The sequence below is a fragment of the Schistocerca americana genome, chromosome 5, assembly GCF_021461395.2.
Source record: "Schistocerca americana isolate TAMUIC-IGC-003095 chromosome 5, iqSchAmer2.1, whole genome shotgun sequence".
Taxonomy (NCBI): Eukaryota; Metazoa; Arthropoda; class Insecta; order Orthoptera; family Acrididae; genus Schistocerca; species Schistocerca americana.
In genome coordinates, this window is record NC_060123.1 from 591,891,982 (window position 1) to 591,914,767 (window position 22,786).

At 44.3% G+C, this 22,786-nt stretch overlaps 1 pseudogene; it reads right to left on the reverse strand.

Annotated features, from left to right (window-relative positions):
- Positions 1-638: 638 nt before the first annotated feature.
- On the reverse strand, positions 639-756 carry LOC124617405 (annotated as a pseudogene).
- Between the last annotated feature and the right edge of the window lie 22,030 nt (positions 757-22,786).

Below are 22,786 nucleotides of genomic sequence, written 5' to 3' on the forward strand. Positions count from 1 at the left end.
CTGTCCGCGAACATGCATTCTCAACTGCCAGCGATTGGCTGAAAACGCCAGGAAACGGTGAAATATGAGAGACAACTCATTGACTCTACATTGGGTACGTCGATCCTGGTTACAGAATATCAATGCAAGTAACCACCAGAGACCAGTTCGCGAGTTACTGAAAGCAGATTAACCCCTTATTTACTGTAACTGGAATAAGCATGAAATCAGGGATAAAAATTTGTCGTTTTATACTTGATGAACTGTAATTGAATTAGCAGTAAATTATTTTATTTCAAAAATATTAAAACGCATACAATGTTCAGAGAACTTGTAAGAACTGACAGAATTATACAGACGAAGTACATTAGAGACTGAAAAGTTCTAAAAGAATCATACAGCAACGAGTATTGCTTCTGGTGGTACTTGTGAGGCGAACAGTTCTTTTTTCATCAAAAGCACTCCGTCTTCAGGCCACGAGTGGCCTACCGGGACCATCCGACCGCCGCGTCATCCTGAGATGAGGATGCGGATAGGAGGGGCGTGGGGTCAGCACACCGCTCTCCCAGTCGTTATGATGGTATTCTTGACCGAAGCCGCTACTATTCAGTCGAGTAGCTCCTCAATTGGCATCACGAGGCTGAGTGCACCCAGAAAAATGGCAACAGCGCATGGCGGCCTGGATAGTCACCCATCCAAGTGCCGGCCACGCCCGACAGCGCTTAACGTCGGTGATCGCACGGGAACCGGTGTATCCACTGCGGCAAGGCCGTTGCCTTCTTTTTTCATCAACACACAAAAAATATTGCACTCTGAACACACTGAGTGGGATCTAGGTTTAACTTCTGTAGATGACCGAAGTTCAAATCTGGCTCTTGAACTGAGAAATATTAGCCATTGAGATGCTGCAGTCTGAAAACGTGAGTCGTTTCGTACCTAATGCTGTCTTTCTTCACTTTGGAGCTGAATGAGGAGAATTTTGAGCCTTTTTTGGGCCTTCAGCATTTTTTGGACATTCGCTTTCCAAGTATGAGTAAGCGAACTGTAGGTCTGCGATTGAAATAAATCAGCGGAAGTCTCCCATTTACGTCAAAGCATGAAATTCACAAGGGTCTTTTCCACCACTGCATAAAACAGTATGTACTAATACTTTTTTGACTTTCTGTGTATTTCACGAAGAAATCCAGCGTGTCAGCCTCATCTACGCCATCCACGTCTTCATTATAATCTTGTACAACTGTCAGTGCCCCCACTTCAATCTTTGTTCCATCTTTCGGCCTGCTCGATACGGGGTATTGGTATTTTATCTAAATTAACATTATTATGTACAAAGGTAACTCAGCCCATTTCACATATAAACCTTGCTTTTATTTGAGTCGAAACAAGGCCCCCGGAGTAGACAACATTCCATCGGAACTACTGACGGCCTTGGGAGAGCCAGTCCTGACAAAACTCTACCATCTGGTGAGCAAGATATATGAAACAGGCGAAGTACCCTCACACTTCAAGAAGAATATAATAATTCCAATCCCAAAGAAAGCAGATGTTGACAGATGTGAAAATTACCGAACTATCAGTTTAATAAGTCACAGCTGCAAAATACTAACACGAATTCTTTACAGACGAATGGAAAAACTAGTAGAAGCCAACCTCGGGGAAGATCAGTTTGGATTCCGTAGAAACACTGGAACACGTGAGGCAATACTGACCTTACGACTTATCTTAGAAGAAAGATTAAGGAAAGGCAAACTTACGTTTCTAGCATTTGTAGACTTAGAGAAAGCTTTTGACAATGTTGACTGGAATACTCTCTTTCAAATTCTAAAGGTGGCAGGGGTAAAATACAGGGAGCGAAAGGCCATTTACAATTTGTACAGAAACCAGATGGCAGTTATAAGAGTCGAGGGACATGAAAGGGAAGCAGTGGTTGGGAAGGGAGTGAGACAGGGTTGTAGCCTCTCCCCGATGTTATTCAATCTGTATATTGAGCAAGCAGTAAAGGAAACAAAAGAAAAATTCGGAGTACGTATTAAAATTCATGGAGAAGAAATAAAAACTTTGAGGTTCGCTGATGACATTGTAATTCTGTCAGAGACAGCAAAGGACTTGGAAGAGCAGTTGAATGGAATGGACAGTGTCTTGAAAGGAGGATATAAGATGAACATCAACAAAAGCAAAACGAGGATAATGGAATGTAGTCTGATTAAGTCGGGTGATGCTGAGGGAATTAGATTAGGAAATGAGACACTTAAAGTAGTAAAGGAGTTTTGCTATTTGGGGAGCAAAATAACTGATGATGGTCGAAGTAGAGAGGATAGAAAATGTAGACTGGCAATGGCAAGGAAAGCGTTTCTGAAGAGGGGAAATTTGTTAACATCGAGTATAGATTTAAGTGTCAGGAAGTCATTTCTGAAAGTATTTGTATGGAGTGTAGCCATGTATGGAAGTGAAACATGGACGATAAATAGTTTGGACAAGAAGAGAATAAAAGCTTTCGAAATGTGGTGCTACAGAAGAATTCTGAAGATTAGATGGGTAGATCACATAACTAATGAGGAGGTATTGAATAGGATTGGGGAGAAGAGGAATTTGTGCCACAACCTGACTAGAAGAGGGGGTCGGTTGGTAGGACATATTCTGAGGCATCAAGGGATCACCAATTTAGTATTGGAGGGCAGCGTGGAGGGTAAAAATCGTAGAGGGAGACCAAGAGATGAATACACTAAGCAGATTCAGAAGGATGTAGGTTGCAGTAGGTACTGGGAGATGAAAAAGCTTGCACAGGATAGAGTAGCATGGAGAGCTGCATCAAACCAGTCTCAGGACTGAAGACCACAACAACAACAATCTTCCAGCGTTGTTTAAACGCACCAAGCAGCCGTCTGCAGTACTGCAGTTCACATTTAGAGCTGATGTATAGGTGTCGGAATGGCATGCAGCCTTTACTGACATCCAGTGTAGGAAGCACTAACTGTATGGAATAGGATCTTTCTCTTACCACATTCTAAGGGGCTGTTGAGATACATAACTACACACACAATCCGTCGGGACACACAGCATCCACCGGGACTGTTTTAAGTCCCGCCAGAGGGTTAAGGAAGGAATGAACGTACCCACTTCATAACTTTCAGCTGAAACCTGCTGAATAATGCACTTCTTTCTGTCCAGTGCGTAAGGAACTATTAACCACGTGCATATCCGTTTACTGTCTACTGGTCAGTGAATGAACGTTGGAGTTTACTCTAAATGACTTATAAGGGAAGGCCACGACGTTTGGAACGCGGATTTACTTCAAGCTTCGTACACTCGTAGTACTCCATGAGGACAACAAAATGTGTAAGCAGTAGCGCGTACTTCTCAAGCGTAATTGAGAAAATCGCAAGATAATTTCGGTCGTCAAATATATACCTGTGCGTGACTGTTTTTACCACGAAGCGGCGGCAGCCGAGTGGGTAGCGTTCAAGCCCCGTGATCGCCGGATCGAGTCCCGTTCGGCAGTTTTCTTTATATTTTTAACACAGTCATTTTCTTTACTATTTACATTACAATTGATATAATGGAAAAAATACGTGTAATCGGATGAATTTTTATTAAATTTACAATGTTATTTGGCAGTCTACAAATTTTTGTTGTCACAAACAATATAATATTCATAACTATTGTCTAATAAACGACCAAACACATAAAGTGATACTGAAAATGTATGCTTGTCCGTGTCTTCAAAATTGTTCGCATTTAATCGAAAAAGAAATTTCTTCTCGTGAAGACGCTATTAAAATACAGTCGATTACTGCATGATCAATTATCAGCGCCTATAGTTTAGGAAATGCTGCGTTATGCATGGTTTGCTTCCAAATTATCGGCTGAAAGAGAGGTTTTTGAAAATGTTAACGAAGTTTGTTTTTCCGCTGAAAACCTCAAAAGACCTTGCGTATGCGGAAAGAGCATTTATTCAATGCAGCTGGTGCCGTTTAACTTTATGTTTTCCATGTTTTTACGAAAAATACCGTCCTGCCATTGTACTCGTAATGTCGAAAGCGACGATTAATTGTACATCTTTCGAAAGCCGTCTGTACAGGTCAAAACTTGGAGGCAACAAGTAGTTTCGGGCTCCTTCCAGGTACAACGGATTTCTCATCCATTTTCAGCATCACTTTATGCTTTTGGTCGTTTACTAGTCGATAGTTATGAATATTATATTATTTGTGATAAAAAATTTGTAGACTGCGAAACAACATTGTAAATTTAATAAAAGTTCATCCGATTACACGTATTTTTCCCATTATATCAATTGTAATGTAAATAGTAAAGAAAATGACTGGACTCGCATTCGGGAGGACGACGGTTCAATCACGTCTCCAACCATCCTGATTTAGGTTTTCCGTGATTTCCCTAAATCGTTTCAGGCAAATGCCGGGATGGTTCCTTTGAAAGGGCACAGCCGATTTCTTTCCCAATCCTTCCCTAACCCGAGCTTGCGCTCCGCGCTCCGTCTCTACTGACCTCGTTGTCGACGGGACGTTAAACACTAACCACCACCAGTAAAGAAAATGACTGTGTGAGAAATTAAAAAAAAACTGACGAACGGGACTCGATCCAGCGATCACGGGGCTTGAACGCTACCCACTCGGCTGCCGCCGCTTCGTCGTAGAAACAGTCACGCGCAGGTATATTTTTGACGACCGAAATTATCTTGCGATTTTCTCAATAACGCTTGAGAAGTACGCGCTACTGCTTACACATTTGTTGTCCTCGTGCAGTACTACGAGTGTACGAAGTTTGCAGTAAATCCGCGTTCCAAAAGTCGTCGCCTCCCCTTGTTAGTATTGTCGACATGGCTCGTGATGGAATGCATCTACAGGCGAGGTAGAGTTAGAATTACGAGGAGACTGATGAACGGCGCCAACTTTCAATGCAGATCAGTCTAACCGACCTCTTCACGGCAAAGAATATTCTCGGCGAGTGCTGAGAATTTTAGGTGTCCGCGCAGCTGTGGCGGCAAATCAAAGGCAGCGCGGGTGTAGCGACAGCCGGGGCGACAAAAGCGAGCACTTCGACGATGCCGGCTGCAGACGGAGGCGGGGCATCTCGAGGCGGCGCCGAACACTTGCTGGAGGGACAGAGTCTGTGAGCAGGGCATGGGCGTGCACAGCGAACACGGGTTTTTGGTTATTAGTCTCCTGAAGATTCCCTTTCCTGCGTCAGCCTCATCGTTGCAGGAATTAACCTCAGCGCACACGAAAGTTTGGGCCAGAAACCTGATAGTACGACCTTCAGAACCTACAGCTTCTTAACTTCGTGTGCGCTGGTTGTTCGTCACCCGCTCCGCCTCGCTGCAGCCGCCTAAAGGCCAGAGCGCACGGTAGGGACGCGAAAAACCGTCATGTTAATATTTCTATTGTGAATGGGTCTAACTGACCCAGTTCGTTTACTAAAATTTCCACACATCCGCCAGTATATTTATTTTGTGACAGAACCTTACGTAATCCTCAACTACACTACTGACCATTAAAATTGCTACACCAAGAAGAAATGCAGATGATAAACGGGTATTCAATGGACAATTGGACAATTGGATTATACTAGATCTGACATGTGATTACATTTTCACGCAATTTGGGTGCACAGATCTGAGAAATCAGTACCCAGAACAACCACCTCTTGCCGTAATAACGGTCTTGATACGCCTGGGCATTGAGTCAAACAGAGCATAGATGGAACGTACAGGTAGAGCAGCCCATGCAGCTTCAACACGATACCACAATTCATCAAGAGTAGTGACTGGCGTATTGTGACGAGCAAGTTGGTCGGCCACCATTGACCAGACGTTTTCAATTGGTGAGAGATCTGCAGAATGTGTCGAACATTTTCTTTAGCCAGAAAGGCCCGCACAGGACCTCCAACATGCGGTCGTGCATTATCCTGCTGAAATGTAGGGTTTCGCAGGGATCGAATGAAGGGTAGAGCCACGGGTCGTAACACATCTGAAATGTTACGTCCACTGTTCAAAGTGCGTTAATGCAAACAAGAGGTGACAGAGACGTGTAACCAATGGCACCCCATACCATCACGCCGGGTGATACGCCAGTATGGCGATGACGAATACACGCTTCAAATGCGCGTTCACCGCTATGTCGCCAAACACGGATGCGACCATCATGATGCTTTGAACAGAACCTGGATTCAACCGAAAAAATGACGTTTTCCCATTCGTGCACCCAGGTACGTCATTGAGTACACCATGGCAGGCGCTCCTGTCTGTCATGCACCGTCAAGGGTAACCGCAACCATGGTCTCCGAGCTGATAGTCCATGCTGCTGCAAACGTCGTCGAACTGCTCGTGCAGATGGTTGTTGTCTTGCAAACATCCCCATCTGTTGACTCAGGGATCGAGACGTGGCTGCACGATCCGTTACAGTCATGCGGATAAGATGCCTGTCATCTCGACTGCTAGTGATACGAAGCCGTTGGGATCCAGCACGGCTTTCCGTATTACCCTCCTGAACCCACCGATTCCATATTCTGCTAACAATCATTGGATCTCGACCAACGCGAGCAGCAATGTCGCGATACGATAAACCGCAATCGCGATAGGCTACAGTCCGACCTTTATCAAAGTCGGAAACGTGATGGTACGCATTTCTCCTCCTTACACGAGGCATCACAACAACGGTTCACCAGGCAACGCCGGTCAACTGCTGTTTGTGTATGAGAAATCGGTTGGAAACTTTCCTCATGTCAGCACGTTGTAGGTGTCGCCACCGACGCCAACCTTGTGTGAATGCTCTGAGAAGCTAATTGTTTGCATATCACAGCATGTTCTTCCTGTTGGTTAAATTTCGCGTCTGTAGCACGTCATCTTCGTGGTGTAGCTATTTTAATGGCCAGTAGTGTAATTTATCTTATCCTTAATATTTGTTTCAAAATGTGAAATACTTTTTTAGATAAACAGCTTTGACACACTTTTTGTGAATGTGTCTTGCAGACCCAGGCGGATATTCATTTCAATTCTTCCAACAAATTGTTTGTAATACACGTGATTGTTGTCATATGGTCTACAAAGGCTCAAAGGTTTTCAGATTGTTGAAAGAATTGGTATAACAACTGCCCCATCAGCCTGGTTTAGTGTGCCAAAATGGGCTAGTCCTTTTCTAAGCAATGAACAATTAGAAAGGCTTCTGTATAAATCACACGACGAAACAGTACATGATCCTGACAATGATTCAGATTTTCAAGATTCTGTTGATAGTTCAAATGATGTTGATAATGTATGGACTGGAAGTAAGGAGAGTGATGTTAATGAAGTAGATGATTCAAATGGTTCAAATGGCTCTGAGCACTATGGGACTTAACTTCTGTGGTCATCAGTCCCCTAGAACTTAGAACTACTTAAACCTAACTAACCTAAAGACATCACACACATCCATGCCCGAGGCAGGATTCGAACCTGCGACCGTAGCAGTCCCGCGGTTCCGGACTGCGCACCTAGAACCACTAGACCCCCGCGGCCGGCGAAATAGATGAAAGCGCAGCTATGTTGTCTCACGGAACTAACGTAGTTGGAAATGTTTATAAGTCGCGTAATGGTACAGAATGATGTACACATCCTCCAGCTGCGTCAAGGGCAAGGTGAACAAAATAAATACACACACATCAAAAATAAATTTTGCATCACCCCGGTACCCAGAACTCCTGAAGATAGACGTTGACTGTGGATATTGTAACACAGACACAGTCCCTTTGACTGTTCAGACATGTCACTAAAGCCGCCCAAAGATGTAAACAACCATGCATGAGGAGACGGAGGGGGTCCGACAGCCGATCAGTTCCAGTCATTCTACTAGGAAGGAGGTACACGGCTCGTGTTGTCTGTAGTTCAACCATGCCTAGACAGACAATACAGCTGGTCGATCGCGTTCGCATTGTTCCTTTGCTCCGGAAAGGGCTCTCAGCAAGGGAAGTGTCCAGGGGTCTCGGTGTGAACCAAAGCGATGTTTTTCGGACATCGAGGAGATACAGAGACACATGAACTGTCGATGACATGCCTCGCTCAGGCCGCCCAAGGGCTACTACTGCAGTGGATGACCGCTACATACGGATTATGGCTCGGAGAAACCCTGACAGCAACGCCACCATGTTGAATAATGTTCTTCGTGCAGCCACAGGACGTCGTGTTACGACTCAAACTGTCCGTTATAGGCTGCATGATCCGCTACTTCACTCCCGACGTCCACGGTGAAGCCCATCTTTGCAACCACTGCACCATACAGCGCGGTAGAGATGGGCCCAACAACATGCCGAATGGACCGCTCGGGACTGGAATTACATTTTCTTCACCGATGAGTGTCGCATATGGCTTCAACCAGAGAATCGTCTGCGACTTGTTTGGGGGCAACCCGGTCAGGCTGAATGCCTTAGACACACTGTCCTGCGAGTGCAGCAAGGTGGAAGTTCCCTCCTCTTTTGGGGTGGCATTATGTGGGTCCGACGTACGCCGCTGGAGATCATGGAAGGTGCCGTAACGGCTGTAAGATACGTGAATGCCATCCTCCGACGGACAGTGCAACCATATCGGCAGCATATTGGCGAGGCATTCGTCTTCATGGACAACAATTCGAGCCCCCATCGTGTACATCTTGTGAATGATCTCCTTCAGGACAACGACATCGCTCGACTAGAGAGGCCAGCATGTTCGCCAGACATGAACCAGATCCAACATGCCTGGGATAGGTTGAAAAGGGCTGTTTAATGGACGACGTGACCCACCAACCACTCTGAGGGATCTACGCCAAATTGCCGTTGAGGAGAGAGACAATCTGGACCAACAGTGCCTTGATGAAGTTGTGGATAGTATGCCACGAAGAATACAAGCACGCATCAGCGCAAGAGGACGTGCTACTTGGTATTAGAGGTACCGGTGTGTACAGCAATCTGGACCACCACCTCTGAAGGTCTCGCTGCATCGTGGTATAACATGCAATGTATGGTTTTCGTGACCAATAAAAAGGGTGGAAATGATGTTTATTTTGATCTCTATTCCAATTTTTTGTACAGGTTCCGGAACTCTCGGAACCGAGGTGATGCAAAACTTTTTTTATGTGTCTATTATATGGAAATGAATTTTACGAATATATCATTATTTTTATAGGTCTGAGTTGTAAGGAAGTGTCTAACACGTTACGTTATCGCCGCTGTGGTCTTGGATTCGAAACTCGGTTCGACCAAAGCTGTTTTTTGTGTGAGGGAAGGCAATTTGCCGGCTGGTGTGGCCGAGCGGTTCTAGGCGCTTCAGTCTGGAACCGCGCTACTGCTACGGTCGCAGGTTCGAATCTTGCCTCGGGCATGGATATGTGTGATGTCTTTAGGTTACTTACGTTTAAGTAGTTCTAAGTTCTAGGCGACTGATGACCTCAGATGTTAAGTCCCATAGTGCTCAGAGCCATTTTTAAAGGCAATTTGCTGATTGTCTAGAAAGACGAAAACATTCGTCTTCCATAGTCTCTTGGGCCTTGCAATACCTTTCTTGTGTTTCTTTTCAGTTTATCTTATTGGTTTTTTGGTTAATTCTCAGCTATATTATTTCTTTTTTTTATTTTCCATTTCTTTACGGCTGGAAACATTCTTCGCCCTGCTCCAGGACCTACCCAGTCTGCTCTTCAGCGACTTAACGAAACGAAAGTATCCTCATTTTCACTGTTTATCTGAAGAAATTTTGGCAGTAATGCACCTGTTGTGTTGTGGCGTGGCCTATCAGACGGCACGCGTGTGTGTGCAATGTGTAAAGCCGTGCCACCGCCTGGGCTATAAAATAGTTTCTCGCTGTCGTCCTTGGGCATCGGTTGTGCTGCATAATGGCTCCATCCCTAGGTTGAAAAGATTTTACTAACAACGGGCCACGTCGTTGGCATCACAGATTTACTTGAAACTTTGTGCGTCTTTAGTAGGCCGTTAAAACAACATGGTATGCAAGTAGTAAGGTGCGTTACTCTGACAGTTCCGAGAAAATCGCAAGAGAAGTTATACGCGTCTATTATGTAGCTTATGCACCGGACGGTAGAGTTCATGGTGGTAACGTGGTTGCGCCAGAACGGTAGCTCAGCGTGTTCGGTCAGGGGGTTTGCTCTCTGTAACAAAAAGAAATGAGTGAACACATCAATGATGAACTTGACCGAGTGCCATAGAACGTTCCCCCCCTCCCCCCCCAAAAAAAAGCAAATGCAACAAACAACAATGAACAAAATGAGATCAACCAAAAACAGAATAAAAGAAAACAAAAACAAAACAAAGCGATTAGCGTTCGAGATTTGTAATACGGTGTATGAGGCGACGATTCGACTCCCTCTCAAACTTAATTATCAATCAATTTTTTCCATCACTGGTCATATTATATAATTAATATGAAATTTAAGAGGTAATATAATAAAAGAAAACCACGTGTATTTGCATGAAGTTTCAATTTATGTTTTCCATATCTGCATGAGAAATACCGTCCTGCAACGTGTGATGTCGCGAGAACACCCGACGAGTAACTGTAGATTACTCTTGTGGTCTGCCACATTGTGACTTACCATATCACTGATTGTGAATAACGTTATTCGTATCATTATTTACCGAGGTTTCACTTGGGCTTTCCAAACCTGTCCCTCAGCATTGAAAATTTAATTATAAATAGTAAGTAGCCAAATAACATACGAAATTTACTACAACCTTCTGAAAATGCACTTGGTGTTTTTCACTAGATTGCCTCTCAAATGTCAAATAAATCAAATAATGTGACTAGTGGTGAAAAAAATTTAGATTAAAAAGTAAGTGTCTGCACGACTCGAACTGTCACCTCGTCCACGACCATCTTGCAATGAGTGAATCCTAACCCCTTTTCTTTCTTTTTTTTTCTTTTCTAGTTAGTGCTCGTTGTGTTTGGTCTGGGCGGACGTCACATTACATCCGTTGAAGTTGATCTTTGATTGCTATACTCAGTTTTTTTAAATTACAGATCGCAACCAGCCCTCTGACCGTACACGCTGACCTACCTTGCCGGATAGACCATAAGTACTAGTTACGGCTGGTCGTCGTGTGACTAAAGGCTCCCGTCGGGTGGACCGCTCGCCGGTTGCAAGTCTTTCGATTTGACACCACTTCGGCGACTTGCGCGTCGATGTGGATGAAATGATGATGATGAGGACAACACAACACCCAGTACGTGAGCGGAGAAAATCTCCGACTTTGCCGGGAATCGAACCCGGACCCTTAGGATTGACATTCTGTCGCGCTGACCACTTTTTTTTTCTTCTTCAAATCTATTCTTTCGTAATACGAAAATGCACAGCGTACATGCTGCTTCACATCAAAGATATTTCCAAAAAGCGTGTTTCTCTTTTTTTGGGAGGGAGGGGGGCGGTGCGGGTTCATTTGGCTGAGAAGTTCTACGCCAATATATAAAAGCTTAACCATTCAAAGGGTTATTACGTTTTATGGTTCTGAGAGAAAATATTATACAGTAGAGTTTCGATAGTTCGAGTTTCCAATAATCAGTTTTTTTATTTAAAAAAAAAGGTTGCAACGATCTACTTTCTTTTTTTACTGACATGATAAATAATGAAAACATCATTGCAAAAGATAGATAGGTAGAGTATAGCTCAGTGACAAAGCAGACCACAATGCAATCAACACCGACGATTAGCTCGCTGCCCTGTTGCACGAACATCTGTTGTCAGTACGGCACGAAATACCCCGACTGCTGCCGGCTGCTACCGATCAAAACTGGGGAGTTCATACGCTGCTGTAGTTCCCAGTAACTGTACTGTACAGTGTTGTGTGTCGTTTTGTTTGTTGACTGTGTGTTCCGTTGTACACCTTACAAAGATGAGTGCTGTAACAAAAAAGAAGAAATTTGTGCCTCTGCATCTAAAATTAGAAGCACTTGACAAAGGAGAAACAATAAAAAACCTTGCCCTCGAATGTGGTGTCGGTGAAGTTACTGTTGGTGAGTGGTGAAGAAACCAACTTAAATTGGAACAGTTTTCTTCACAGAAATGCTCACACGAATCTCTCAGTCGAAGAAGTATAAAGATGTCAGACTTCGAAAAAACAAGTGAGGCATTGTTCATGTGGTTTACCCAACACCTCTCAGCTACCGGGGACGGACTTACGGCTGGTACCTTCGCACAAATACATCAGTTATGTAACAGCCGCGTAAAACTTTTCTCGCCATGTTCTCGGATTGCCAGATTGGTGCACCTCACTATTTGCACATTTTGTTGTTTTAATGGCCTACTAAAGGTGCTCGTGCAAGGGTTGAAGTACAGGGTGTCCAGAAAAGCGCTCCCTGATTTCAAAATTAAATATCTTGAAAACAAAGATCGATCAAGGAATGCAGTGAACGGTATGTTTATTGTGAAAGCTGTAAGAAGTTTATACAGCAGTTTGAAATAATAGTTGCAAAAGCTGCTAACAGATGGCGCTGTACGCTGTACAGCTCATATCAGCATACATAAGTGAAATAATCGTATGAAAACAATCTTTGCAAACAATCGCATCACAATGTTTTCAAAATGTTCACCATTGGCACTACAGAGGTGGCGCAAACGAAGAATGAAATTCGCCATCACATTTCGTAGTGTTTCAACCGAAATGGATTCACATGCCACAGAGATCGCCGATTGAAGCTCGTCCAGCGTGGCGGGATGCTTCGGGTAGACCATGTCTTTCCCTGTGCCCCACAAAAAAAGTCACAGGGAGTCAAATCCGGCGAATATGGAGGCCAATCCATGCCTGCAGCAGTAAATTTGGGATATTCCAAAGCAATGACACGATTCCCGAAGTATTCCTCAAGAAAGCGAAACACTTGTTCGGTCCGATGTGATCGGGCTCCATCTTGCATAAACCATTCAGTATCTGGTCGATCCTCTAACGCTTGCTGTGTGGCGACAAATTGTTCCTAAATTGCGACGTAACGTGCACCAGTAACTGTTTCTCGAATGAAAAAAGGGCCAATAATGCCTCTGCTGCATACTGCAGCCCACACAGTAACTTTAGGAGAATACAGGGGTTTCGCTTCACACCAATATGGCTTTTCGGAACCCGAAAATCGCCAGTTCTGCTTATTTACGTATCCATTCAGGTGGAAGTGTGCTTCATCTGTAAACCAGATGCCAACATCAAATCCTTCACTATCAATCATTGTGAGCATCTGATTAGCAAAGGCAACCCTTTGTTGCACAGCTCGTACGGGTATGGCCTGGTGCGTTTGAATTTTGAATGGAAACATGTGTAGGCTCTTTCTCAGTATTTTCTGCGTGCTGGAACGCTTCAAATCAGTCTCAGATGCAATTCTACGGACGGATGACATTGGATTTCGCTGAATAATTCCAGAAACTGTGGTGATATTTTCAGGCGTAACTGCGGTTTGCTTGCGGCCAACATGCCCCACTAGATCATCAGTTACGCTGCCTGTTCGTTGAAATTTTGCGAAGAGCGTACGAATGGTTTTCGCATCGGGTCCATTTGGAACATTAAATCGTGCTTGAAAACTTCGCCTTTTTGCTGTAGGACTCTCTTCTAACCTGTGGTACTCTAGCACCAGAAAAACGCGTTGTGCAATGGAGTACATGGTTTTAATGGTTGGTTGGTTGTTTTGGGGAAGGAGACCAGACAGCGAGGTCATCGGTCTCATCGGATTAGGGAAGGACAGGGAAGGAAGTCGGCCGTGCCCTTTGAAAGGAACCATCCCGGCATTTGCCTGGAGCGATTTAGGGAAATCACGGAAAACCTAAATCAGGATGGCCGGACGCGGGATTGAACCGTCGTCCTCCCGAATGCGAGTCCAGTGTCTAACCACTGCGCCACCTCGCTCGGTACATGGTTTTAATCTCTTCCTTCGGTACGCTAACCTCCTTTCACGTTTCAATAGTGGAACTGATCGCTCTGGGTTTCGGATCACTGTTTATACTAGGCATTACGTATGGCGATTACAGCGCCATCTGTTAGCAGCTTTTGTAACTATTATTTCAAACTGCTGTATAAACTTCTTACAGCTTTCGCAATAAACATACCGTTTACTGCATTCCTCTATCGATCTTTGTTTTCGAGATATTTAATTTTGAAATCAGGGAGTCCTTTTCTGGACACCCTGTGTATACGTGAACCAAACGTGGTGGCCTCGCCCTGTAAGTGCAGTGGCGCACACACCACGGAGCGCCAGCGGCCGAGTGTCTGCTGGGCGCAGTATCCAAACGCCGCCATGGCTCTGGTCGTACCGCTGCAGGGCGGGGAAGTCGGCAGGGCATGGAGGTCTGCAGAGGGCGACTCCTGCGGTCGCGCCGACTCAGCGGTAGTGGCGCGCAGCTGGACGTTGCGCTTCCGCGGTCCAGCTCTGCAGCCAGTCAAAGCGAAGTAAGCCTCCACGAAGCGAGGATTTAAGCTCTCACTGAAGCGGCAGAAGGCTCACACCGCCGGAGGTGGTACGGGACCAAGACCCACCGCCACACCTTCAACGTGCACTCTAATGATGTCGTTGCAAGGAACAAAAATTTTACACTTACAACAAGACTGCTGTCCACCGGTGACCTTGTACCACAATCTACCACACACAAAAAAGCGGAAAACAGTGACATGGTACGCCGGAACCGATGATCATCACATCACCAGAGCCGCCGCCGCAGTAGCTGTCCCCTTCCAGTCCACTTTCCACCGCCGCTCTTCTGACCCAAAAAGACGTCGCACTACCGGGGACCGGACACTGCCAGCTGGGCGGGTCTGGACCGGGACATCAGTTTGTGAATCGTAGTGAGGAAATTTAACCTGCCAACTCTCGTACTCGTAAACGAACTTAGAATTCAAGATGAGTGTACTAGTAGCGTTTCAGAACCTAACTTTCGTTGCCATTACATAGTCTAGCATATGACTTCATTCTTGACAGTAGCAAGAATATCCTTTTACGCCACCTAAGAATTACGGAAGAAGTGTTTGTTTTGTTTTATCTGGAAGATTCTCCAAGTACATTTGTTGCTTCAAACAATCAGAATTTTGAGAATAAACAACTAGTCAATTCATTCGCGCATGTGTGTCTTGTGTTAGGCATCAAACGAAGTGAGATAGCACTGAAATACAGTGCTCCATTTGCTCTGAAAGATTAAAAACGGAAATAGGCACAACAAAATTGCGACACCTCGTAAGAAGAATACATCTGTCATGTCCCTTGCAAGAGAGGGTAATTTGATCGGTATACCTGTACTTATATTGACGTGCTATAAACTGGGGAAATAACGAAACTCATTATTTTGTTGTTGCATCAGGATTAAAAATTGATACCATGCAAAAGCAGAAACCGGTTATTTTGAGCGACTGTCTATATGCCTCCATGCGAGCCCTAATTTCTCGTATCTTATTTTCGTGGTCCATACCGGAAATGTATGTTGGTGGCAGTAGGATCGTTCTGCAGTCAGCTTCAAATGCCAGTTCTCTAAATATTCTCAGCATTGTAGCTCGAAAACAACGTCGCGTTCTTTCCAGGCATTTGTGGTTGACTTCCCGAAGCATCTCTGTAATACATGCTCGGACCTACCGCTAACAAATCCAGCAGCCCGCCCCGGAGTTGTTTCCTGCTCCCTAATGTCTTAACACATTCCTACCATCCTGTTCTCTCTTATTGTTAGTGTTTTTCATATGTTGCTCTCATCGCCGATTCTTCATTCCTTATCATATCAACCCCCCAAATTTCGAACACCTTGTATAGCACCACATCTCAAACGCAAACGCAGTCTTCTTTCCCAGTTTTCCTACTCTAAGATTAACTACCGTACAATGTACAGCTCCAGAAGTGTATTCTCGGAAATTTCTTCTTCAGGTTAAAGTATGCATTATGTTCTTCTTGCTTCGTCCGTCATGTCTTATTTTGCTTTCAAGGTACACAGTTACTTCATTATGTCTACTACGTGGTCACTAGTTTTACTGTGTTAAGTTTATCGCTAATTTCACTTCTGAAAATCGTTATTACTTTCACCTTTCTTCGACATACTCTCAGTACATAATCTATTTTCACAAAACTGTTCATTCAATTCAACAGGCCCTGTAACTCTTCTTCACTTTCATCGAGGACAGCAATGTCATCAGCGAATCTTATCAATGGAATCCTTCCTTCCTGTGGTTCAATCCCACCCTGGAACCTTTGTTATATTTCCGTCATTGCTTCTTCGATGCATAGATCGAACAGTAGAGGTGAAAGACTGCATCCCTGCCTAAAACCTTTTTTCTTTCAAACCCTTTCTTGGTCTTCCATTCCTATTGTATATTTCCTGCCTCTCCTATAGCCGACTTCTATTTTCTTCAGAATTTCGAACATCTCGCACCATTTTACATTGTCAATGCTTTTTCTAGATCGAAAGTCTTTTCAATGAGATTTTTTTCCCCTAAATCTTCCTGTCACTATCAAGTGAAACCACAAAAGTGGCTCTTGGGTCCGTTTATCCTTCCGAAAATCACACTAACCATCATTTAACAAGTGATCAAGTTATGTTCCCATTCTTCGTTATATTACGATTGTTAGCAACTTGGATGTCTGAGACATTAAATTGACTGTGCGATAGTTTTCTCACTTGTCTGCCCTTGCAATCTTCGGAATCCTGTCGAAGTTATTTTTCCCAAAGTCTCCAGTCTGGTTATTCGACATATTAAGTTAAATAATTATTAGGTTACCGATTCTCACAGTGGTTTTAGGAATTTAGAAGGGACATTACCTATCCTTTCTGCGTTATTTGATCGTAAATCTTCCAAAGCGCCCTTAAACTCTGGCCCTAAACACTGTATCACCTATGTCTTCCATGTTACTCTCTCTCAGAAGGACCTTAAGTGTACTGTTTCCACATACTTGTCCTCTCTTTTGCTGTTAACAGTGAAATTCTCATTGCATTCTTCATGTTGAAGCCTTTGTTGTCTGTGATTTCAGTATGCTGTTCAGTAGTTCCCATGACCATTTCCATTTTCAATTTTTTCACATTTTTCCTGTAGCCATTTCGCCATGATTTCCCTACACTTCCTATTTATTTCATTCCTAAGTGACTTATAATGCTCTATTACAGCCTGAATATTTTTGTGGTTTTAGTGCTTCCTTCTTTCGTCGGTCAATTAAGTCATTTCTTCAACACAGTTATCTTCCTTGTATCTACAAGGTGTACAACTTTTCTTCCGCCGTTGCCGATAGGTGGCGACAACGTAAATAGCGGTCGAAAGAAACAGATCGCAGACGTCAGGCAGTTAACTTGGACCTCGGTCAACATAACCTCGTTCAAACATTAGTCGATTTGTGCCTGCATCATAAAGTTGCCCTTGATTGAAAAAGTCAGTTCACGAGCCTAATTCTCGTCATTTGCAGGAGCTGTTACTGTTTTGTTTCAATATGAAGAAAACAGCGGCTGAGTCTCATCGAATGGTCTTAAGTACGTATGGTAGGGACGCTATTAGTGAAACAACGTGTCGTGAGTGGTTCCAACGCTTCAAGAACGGTGATTTTAACGCCGTAGACCGGCATAGTGGTGCAAGAGAGAATGTTTTCGAAGATACAGAATTGGAGGCATTGCTGAGTGAAGACTCGCGTCAAACTCAAGAACAATTGGCACGATTAGTGGGAGTGACACCGCAGGCCATTTCACAGCGTCTCAAGGCTATGGGCATGATTCAGAAAGAAGGAACTTGGGTTCCGTGTAAGCTGAAACCAAGAGACGTTGAACGGCGTGTGTGTGTTTGTGAACGGTTGCTTCAGAGGCAAAAACGGAAGGGAATACTGCTTCGCATTGTGACCGAGGACGAAAAATTGGTTAATTTCGATAACCCGAAACGCAAAAAATCATGGAGATATCCTGGCCACGCTTCCACGTCGACGGCCAAACCGAATATTCATGGATCCAAGATCATGCTCTGCATTTGGTGGGACCAGCTCGGCGTCGTGTATTATGAGATGTTAAAACGAAGTGAAACAATCACAGGCGCTCGTTATCGAACGCAATTAATGCGTTTGAGCAGAGCATTAAAAGAGAAACGACCGCAATACAGCGAGAGGCACGATAAAGTGATTTTGCAGCACGACAACGCTCGACCCCACGTTGCAAAAGAGGTCAAAACATACTTGTAAACGTTGAAATGGGAAGTCCTACCCCGCCCGCCGTATTCTCCAGACATTGCTCCCTCTATCACCTGTTTAGATCAATGGCGCATGGCCTGGCTGACCAACACTTCCGATCTCATGAAGAAGTCACAAATTGGATCGATTCGTGGTTCCCTTCAAAAGATGAACAATTTTTTCGACGCGGGATTCGTACACTGCCCGAAAGATGGGAGAAAGTAGTGGCCAGCGATGGAAAATACTTTGAATGATACATGTGTAGCCAGTTTGTTTCATTAAAGCCTCAAATGTTGGGAAAAACGGCGGAAGCAAAGTTGTACATCTTGTACTTTGTACTGTCCAACTTCTGTGGTTGCCCTTTTTAGAGTTGTTCCTTCCTCTTCAACTGCCTAAATTGGAAATTTGTGGTAAGCTGCTTTGGGACCAAACTGCTGAGGTTATCGGTTCTTAGGCTTACACACTACTTAATTTAACTTAAACAAACTTACGCTAAGGCCAACACACACACCCATGCCCGAGGGCTGATCTGCCTAGTGAGGTTTTCGCTACCGCTTTATCTACAGCCTTAGAGAATTTCAAATGGATCTCATCATTTCTTACCACTTCAGCATCCCACTTTATTGCAGGCTGATGCTTCCAGACGATTTGCTTAAACTTGAATCTACTCTTCATCATTACCAACAAGTAGACATCCGTCGTAAACCAGAACATTATTAAGCATGGGGCTTCGGAAAGGCACCACGTGGTCTTCCACGGCTTCCGCTCCTGTTGCAACCTCTTCATTTCAGGGCTTTGGCCCCAGCGTCCTCGACCATTCGTTGGATAATTGCACTCTGTTTTCCCCCTCGCATTTTGTCCTCTAAGTCTCCCTGTAGCGCCATAAGAGCTATTACTCGGTATTTCGACACGTCTCTATCATCCTTCCCATTCTTGTGGTTAGTACCTGCGCCTGTATAGCCACGGCAGCATCGCTTTAAGCAACCCACTGAGGGTAGACCTACAGCGAAATAACGGGCGAGCCGGTACACCCTCAGAGCAACAAATACTGGGAGGAAGTGTGGCGAAACGTCCAGAATATATTATTGCTCACGAAGATACAAAGCAGATTGTATGAACTGGTGACAGACACCACAAGAATAAAGGAAAAAGTTTTAAAATGTTATTTGCTGATTTTCCATTGCCTGTAGAACGTGCTGTCACAGCATCGAGGGAGCATTTATTCGTTTGTTGTGAGCAGTTCCACATTTAGAATTGTACGATGAAAAATTTCCTATTATAGTCTGGCCTGCATGAGGTTAGGTAACACTCGAAACGGTTCTCACCGAGGTTTGGAAATTCTACCAACGGCGAAAAGTGATGGACACGATTGTATTCTCGCACACTTCGTAGCTTACGCAAACTGCCTCTGTATCATACGGTGTGATGTACAAAAGGTGTGAATTAAATTAGCCCTGCCACTGACCACCGACAACGGGGAGTAATGTGTGGGTTAATTCCCCAAGTTGTGAGAATACCACACTCTAACTTGTAATTGGAGCCTCTTCATAGGAAAAGTAGTGCAACTGGGCACTGAGTGACATATTTATTAGAAGAAGAACGATGAATGAAAATACCCAAATTGTGCCAGTACAGGCATAGGGCCTTAACACTTACTTATGAAGCTAAATTGCCGGCGGCTGTGACCGAGCGGTTCTAGGCGTTTCAGTCTGGAACCGCGCGACCGATACGGTCTCAGGTTCGAATCCTGCCTCGGGCATGGATGTGTGTAATGTCCTTAGGTTAGTTAAGCTTAAGTAGTTCTAAGTTCTAGGGGACTGATGACCTCAGATGTTAAGTTCCATAGTGCTTAGAGCCATGTGAACCATATGCTTCCCTCTACTGTCTCTACAGGACACTCATATTCAATCCTATTTAGCATATCTGTGATGTAATGGGGCCGTGGGTGTAGGCCTTTGACCGAAATCAAGAAAATTTTTGTAATTAGGTGGCGGCAGGTAACTGATCTTGGATCACGGGGGCTCCCCAGCACTTTCGCTATTTCGTGGAGTTCATACAATTACGTTGTGCCATATAACTCTGTGTTGGATCACAGATCCACTGTACCCGTAGCCTGCACTAACGCCACCGCCTTACCCTAGTCGACACATCGTATAGTGAGCTGGATAAAGTACTTACTTGAACTGATTTCGGAACTGTAGTCGGTTGTTCCATGTAATATGTCCTGATGTATCAGAATATTGCTGCAATCGACTTAATAACGTATTAGAATTACATTAATACCTTCACCTGCTAATGGGCGTTGATATATATCAACGGGGACAGGTGAAAATGTGTGCCCCGACCGGGACTCGAACCCGGGATCTGTTTACATGGCAGGCGCTCTATCCATCTGAGCCACCGAGGGCACAGAGGATAGCGCGACTGCACGCAGTATCTCGCGCACGCCTCCCGCGAGACCCACATTCTCACCTTGTGTGCCCACACACTACATTCGTAGTGTTCCACCCCAATACACTCATTACTCGTGGAAGACATTCTTACCAAGTCCCGTAAGAGTCTGGGGAATATGTGTGCATCTGCACAGAAGAAGAAGGTCATGGCCGGTGTTGCCAGAACTATATACTTATATGGATATGGTGTCTGTTCTTTCGGACATGTCCGAAAGAACAGACGCCATATCCATATAGCCGGCCGGTGTGGCCGTGCGGTTAAAGGCGCTTCAGTCTGGTACCGCGTGACCGCAACGGTCACAGGTTCGAATCCTGCCTCGGGCATGGATGTGTGTGATGTCCTTAGGTTAGTTAGGTTTAATTAGTTCTACGTTCTAGGCGACTGATGACCTCAGAAGTTAAGTCGCATAGTGCTCAGAACCATTTGAACCATATCCATATAAGTATAATAACGAACTGTAATGCATCTGGAACGCTAAGGCGGCGATTTTGCCTGCTCTGAATTCGAAAAGCCTTTATTAGCTTTCCAGTGGTATACAGCATTAGATGTCTATGCATAGGACATGTAACTCTCGTAAATTGCAGGCTGGTTGTTTTTGAGTGCGGAGCTGGCGTCCCGTATTTTGTGAGTGTTCCGTAGGGTGCACATCAGACGAATTTGGTGGCCAAGGCATCTGCGTGAATCTCGATGATTTTGTGCCCACTGCGATCACAATGATTGATATCGTCGTTAGCAACATTGAGAACTGTGTGCCTGTACCGGCACTGTACTCTGTCGACACATCCGACACAGGTCGCTGCCTATCGTGCTCTAGAGGGCAGGCAATCCTCTAACGTGCCCACTGTATGATGAGGAGTCGTAAGGCGTCGGTTGAGTTGTATAGCACGTTACAAATCTGATTCCCCTTGATCTACAGGGAAGTGAAGCTCCCCATAAGCTCTTGCAAGGATAGGAGAAACAACATCATTCAGAAGAAAATTCTCATTGAATTTCCAGTTATGCATGAAAGTACGGGTACCACACCATACATGGATGTATTAATAAAGGGTCTGATCCAAATACAAAAGGAAACTAGTGGCCTCTATAACAATTTGGTTTACTACTATAAGATATGAAACAAATGATTTACCGACTGAATCAAGCGTATAAATAGTTAACAAGTGGACAAAGGGTTGTAATTACGAACATAAGCTTTAGCACAAGTGAGTGGTTACATGAAGACATAATATTGACGCAGAAGAAACTGAGTAGTAGCGTGGTGTAGTGGCTATGGTACTAAAATGTTGAATGGACGATCGTGAGTTCAAAATTCGCGTGGGCGGTACCACTTTAATTTCTATATTCGGTTGGAGTACATTCTAGAAGTGTCCACAAATGTCAAGAATCATTGTACTGGAATTGTACTCGTAAGTGCAAGTGCTGAATTCATCTAATCATACCTTCTTCTACGTGAAAAATATGATACTGTATCACGGACATGTCGCTTGACTGCTCACATGGTTAGTGACATCAAGAAAGACTCCTGGAAAAGTAAGGGTTCTCTTCGATCTTCTGGCAGCCTGTATGTACCTGTTGCTGCCCCCGACGTATGTGTCCTACTGACTTTGCTCTCCGAACCTTAGCCGGAACAGTTTTTAGCAAACAGAACACAGCATGTTGTTATCAATGGAGAGACGTCTACAGACGTTAAAGTAACCTCTGGCGTGCCACAGGGGAGTGTTATGGGACCATTGGTTTTCACAATATATATAAATGACTTAGTAGATAGTGTCGGAAGTTCCATGCGACTTTTCGCGGATGATGCTGTAGTATACAGAGAAGTTGCAGCATTAGAAAATTGTAGCGAAATGCAGGAAGATCTGCAGCGGATAGGCACTTGGTGCAGGGAGTGGCAACTGACCCTTAACATAGACAAATGTAATGTATTGCGAATACATAGAAAGAAGGATCCTTTATTGTATGAGTATATGATAGCGGAACAAACACTGGTAGCAGTTACTTCTGTAAAATATCTGGGAGTATGCGTGCGGAACGATTTGAAGTGGAATGATCATATAAAATTAATTGTTGGTAAGGCGGGTACCAGGTTGAGATTCATTGGGAGAGTGCATAGAAAATGTAGTCCATCAACAAAGGAGGTGGCTTACAAAACACTCGTTCGACCTATACTTGAGTATTGCTCATCAGTGTGGGATCCGTACCAGATCGGTCTGACGGAGGAGATAGAGAAGATCCAAAGAA